Source organism: Salvelinus namaycush, chromosome 27, assembly GCF_016432855.1.
Source record: "Salvelinus namaycush isolate Seneca chromosome 27, SaNama_1.0, whole genome shotgun sequence".
Classification (NCBI taxonomy): domain Eukaryota; kingdom Metazoa; phylum Chordata; class Actinopteri; order Salmoniformes; family Salmonidae; genus Salvelinus; species Salvelinus namaycush.
In genome coordinates, this window is record NC_052333.1 from 1,017,546 (window position 1) to 1,022,967 (window position 5,422).

The 5,422-nt window shown below is 46.2% G+C and overlaps 1 pseudogene; it reads right to left on the reverse strand.

Moving 5' to 3' along the window:
• Positions 1-541: 541 nt before the first annotated feature.
• Positions 542-2,610, reverse strand: LOC120022544 (annotated as a pseudogene).
• Positions 2,611-5,422: the final 2,812 nt, after the last annotated feature.

Genomic DNA, 5,422 nt, shown 5'->3' on the forward strand with positions numbered 1-5,422 from the left:
AAACATTTAAACGTGTTAACCCTCGCAAGGCTGCAGGCCCAGACGGCATTCCCAGCCGCGTCCTCAGAGCATGCGCAGACCAGCTGGCTGGTGTGTTTACGGACATATTCAATCAATCCTTATCCCAGTCTGCTGTTCCCACATGCTTCAAGAGGGCCACCATCTTTCCTGTTCCCAAGAAAGCTAAGGTAACTGAGCTAAACGACTACCGCCCCGTAGCACTCACTTCCGTCATCATGAAGTGCTTTGAGAGACTAGTCAAGGACCATATCACCTCCACCTACCTGACACCCTAGACCAGGGGTGTCAAACTCAAATACCCAGTGGGCCAAAATGTAAAACCTGAACAAAGTCGCGGGCCAACATTGAACAAATGAACCTTTTAATATGGACCCAAACAAGTTTTGCTTTAACATTGAATATGGAACAAGCATCGCTTATTACCATACAATATATAATTTAATAGTGGAGACATGCAAAATCGAATTTCAAATGAAAAAACACATCAATGGCATTCATTTATTAAATAAATAAAAAATCGTATGCCTCTTTTCTATTTGCAGCCTTCTGATTTAAATACCAAAATAAACTTTTTCCACTGGCTAATAATTTTACAAATAAAATGATAATAAATCAATCAACCATTCAAGCCCATGCCTTGTAGCAAGAAAAAGTGTACAAAGAAAACGTTAATTATTGCACACTGATCTAATCTGATGTGCCCAAGCCAGATACCTGGCATCTCTTCTTGGATGCTAGTTCATCAATGTCTGGGCTCAGGCTCTGAGCTGAAGAAATCCTCAGTATCGAGCGAAGGTGTTCATCAGTCAGACGTCTCCTGTGAGTTGTTTTGGTCATCTTCATCGAGGAGAAAAGTTGCTCGCATAGATAAGTGCTGCCGAACATGGAGAGCATCTGAGCAGCTTGGGTGCGGAGCTGAGGCATTGTGTCAGGGATGAACCGTGGAAACTGTGCGGCGCCCACAGCATCATACTTTGACTTCAGCGTGTCGTTGCACTGGTATTCAATCAGCTCCATTTGGATGTTGGTTGGTGCATTTTCCACATCAACTGCGAAGGGATTACTAAGCAGTTCAAACCTACATTTCTGGACATCGAAGTCGGCAAATCGCCGGCTAAACTCAGCGGCAAGAACACTGAGTTTTTCAGCAAACTGTGCGCATGGGAACACGGCGGTAGAGATCTGCGCTTTTATGGTTTGGCAGCAGGGAAAATGGCAAGGGTTTCCTTGCGGCATCTGATTCTCCCACAGGCACAGTTTAGTTTTAAAGGCCCTCACTGCAGCGTACATGTCTGTGATGATGCGCCCCCGCCCCTGAAGCTGCAGGTTCAGCGCATCGAGATGGCTCGAGATGTCACAGAGAAAGGCCAGCTCACACAGAAATTTTTGCTCCCGGAGCTCTGCTGTATCCTTCCCTTTGGTTTCCAGGAATTGACATATTTCCTCACGCAGCTCGAAACATCTGTTCAGTACTTTTCCTCTGCTTAGCCATCTCACCTCTGTGTGATACGGCACGTCTGCGTATTCCGAACCACACTCCTCTAGAAAATTTTTTAACTGGCGGTGATTCAGACCTTTGGCTCTTATAAAGTTAACTACCTGTGTTACTGTGGTCATAACATGTTCCATCTTTAGGGCTTTAGCACACAGTGATTCCTGATGTATGATGCAGTGGTAAACAGTTAGCTCACCTGCACAGTTCTCTTCCCGCATCTTCTCCCGAACCATGCCCACCAGTCCACTCTTTTTACCGCACATCGCTGGCGCACCATCTGTCGTTAATCCAACGAGTTTATCCCACGGCAGCTTTATTTCAGTTACACATTTGGAAACCTCCTCAAAGATTTCCTTTCCTGTGGTTGTGCCATGCATTGATTTGAATCCCAATAGCTCCTCCGTAACACACAGATTTGAGTCCACTCCACGGATGAAGACTGACAGCTAAGCAGTATCAGATGCGTCGCAGCTCTCATCCACAGCGAGGGAGAACGCAACGAAATCTTTTCCCTTTTCCATCAGCTGGTCATACAGACTGGTGGCAAGATCACATGTGCGATCAGCTACTGTGTTCCTGCTCAGGCTCACGTTTGAAAATGCTTGCTTTTTCTCTGGGCATACGAGGTCACAAACTTTCATCATGCACTTTTTCACGAACTCTCCCTCATTAAAGGGCCGGGCTGATTTTGCGATCTCTGCTGCCACTATATAACTAGCCTTTACAGCAGCCTCACTTTGTGATGTGGCTTTTTTGAACATATTCTGTTGTGAAACCAAACTTCTTTTCATCTCCTCTACTTTCTGGCTCCTTTGAGTCATGTCCAGGTCCTTGTATTTGTCATGGTGTTTCGTTTCATAGTGTCGTCTAATGTTGTACTCCTTACTTACAGCCACGTTGACTCCACAAACAAGACAAACAGGTTTGTCTTTTACATATGTAAACAGATATTCTGCCTCCCACTTGTCCAGAAAGCTCCTGTTTTCTGCCTTTCTTTTCGCCATTTTTGGGAAGGGATAGCGCGCTGACAGTTGTAGCGTCTATGTTGCTATGACTACTGTCACAGAGGAGAGGGCGTTTCTGGGTCCTGTCCTGATTGGTGCGCGAAAACAACAGCAGAGCATTATGGGATTCGTAGTATTAGCGGTGAATGCGCTGTATAATACCGGCGGGCCAGCTCTAGTAGTAATTTGGTATTGTCTCGCGGGCCAAATATAATTACCAGAGTAAATGCCAGATTTTGACACCCATGCCCTAGACCCACTCCAATTTGCTTACCGACCCAATAGGTCCACAGACGACGCAATCACAACCACACTGCACACTGCCCTAACCCATCTGGACAAGAGGAATACCTATGTGAGAATGCTGTTCATCGACTACAGCTCAGCATTTAACACCATAGTACCCTCCAAACTCGTCATCAAGCTCGAGACCCTGGGTCTCGACCCCGCCCTGTACAACTGGGTCCTGGACTTCCTGACGGGCCGCCCCCAGGTGGTGAGGGTACGTAACAACATCTCCACCCCGCTGATCCTCAACACTGGGGCCCCACAAGGGTGCGTTCTGAGCCCTCTCCTGTACTCCCTGTTCACCCACGACTGCGTGGCCATGCACGCCTCCAACTCAATCATCAAGTTTGCGGACGACACTACAGTGGTAGGCTTGATTACCAACAACGACGAGATGGCCTACAGGGAGGAGGTGAGGGCCCTCGGAGTGTGGTGTCAGGAAAATAACCTCACACTCAACGTCAACAAAACAAAGGAGATGATTGTGGACTTCAGGAAACAGCAGAGGGAGCACCCCCCTATCCACATCGACGGGACAGTAGTGGAGAAGGTGGAAAGTTTTAAGTTCCTCGGTGTACACATCACGGACAAACTGAATTGGTTCACCCACACAGACAGCGTTGTGAAGAAGGTGCAGCAGCGCCTCTTCAACCTCAGGAGGCTGAAGAAATTCGGCTTGTCACCAAAAGCACTCACAAACTTCTACAGATGCACAATCGAGAGCATCCTGTCGGGCTGTATCACCGCCTGGTACGGCAACTGCTCCGCCCACAACCGTAAGGCTCTCCAGAGGGTAGTGAGGTCTGCACAACGCATCACCGGGGGCAAACTACCTGCCCTCCAGGACACCTACACCACCCGATGTCACAGGAAGGCCATAAAGATCATCAAGGACAACAACCACCCAAGCCACTGCCTGTTCACCCCGCTATCATTCAGAAGGCGAGGTCAGTACAGGTGCATCAAAGCAGGGACCGAGAGACTGAAAAACAGCTTCTATCTCAAGGCCATCAGACTGTTAAACAGCCATCACTAACATTTAGCGGCCGCTGCCAACATACTGACTCAACTCCAGCCACTTTAATAATGGGAATTGATGGGAATTATGTAAAAATGTACCACTAGCCACTTTAAACAATGCCACTTATTATAATGTTTACATACACTACATTACTCATCTCATATGTATATGTATATACTGTACTCTATATCATCTACTGCATCTTGCCATCTTTATGTAATACATGTATCACTAGCCACTTTAAACTATGCCACTTTATGTTTACATACCCTACATTACTCATCTCATATGTATATACTGTACTCTATACCATCTACTGCATCTTGCCTATGCCGTTCTGTACCATCACTCATTCATATATCTTTATGTACATATTCTTTATCCCTTTACACTTGTGTGTATAAGGTAGTAGTTGTGGAATTGTTAGGTTAGATTACTTGTTGGTTATTACTGCATTGTCGGAACTAGAAGCACAAGCATTTCGCTACACTCGCATTAACATCTGCTAACTATGTGTATGTGACAAATAAAATGTGATTTGATTTGATTTGAGACTGGGTTGAGGTCAGTGATAAAGTAGTCTACAGTACTACTGCCAAGAGATGAGCTATAGGTGTACCTACCGTAGGAGTCCCCTCGAAGCCTACCATTGACTATGTATATACCCAGCATGCAACAGAGCTGCAGGAGTTGTGACCTGTTTTTGTTGGTTATGTTGTCGTAGTTGTGTCTAGGGGGCATATGGGGGAGGGAATGCTGTCACCTCCAGGTAGGTGTTTGTCCCCCTGTGTGCTGAGGGTGTCAGGTTCTTGTCCGGTTCTGACATTTAGGTTGTTACAGACAAGTACATGACCCTGAAATTGCTTATCTCCCCATCTAGGCGGCAGGTAGCCAAGTAGTTAGAGCGTGGGCCCAGTATTGAAAGGTTGCTGGATTGAATCCCCGAGCTGCTAAGGTAAAAAGATGTTGCTTTGCAACTGAACAAGGCAGTTAACCCACTGTTCCCTGGTAGTTCATCATTGTAAATAAGAATTTGTTCTTAAAAGTGACTTGCCTAGTTTAATAAAGTTTAAAATATACACAAAACATGGATGGAGAAGCTGTTATCGTTAAAGTATTGGTATTCTATTGAGGGATATAGGTAGCACCCAGGAGGAAATTTTTCTCTGTTGAGATAATTATCCTTCTTAATCACACACACACAGGTTTAGGACTGGCTGCTGTTCAGACACACACACACACACACACACACTCACTCACTCACTCACACAGGATTAGGACTGGCTGCTGTTCAGACACACACACACACACACACACACACACACACACACACTCACTCACTCACACAGGTTTAGGACTGGCTGTTGTTCAGACACACACACACACACACACACTCACTCACTCACACAGGATTAGGACTGGCTGTTGTTCAGACACACACAAACACTCACTCACTCACACAGGTTTAGGACTGGCTGCTGTTCAGACACACAGATCAAGGACCGCTTCACACTGCCCAGAATCTCCCCCATTGTTACCCCCATTGGACAGAATCTCCCCCATTGTTACCCCCATTGGACAGAATCTCCCCCA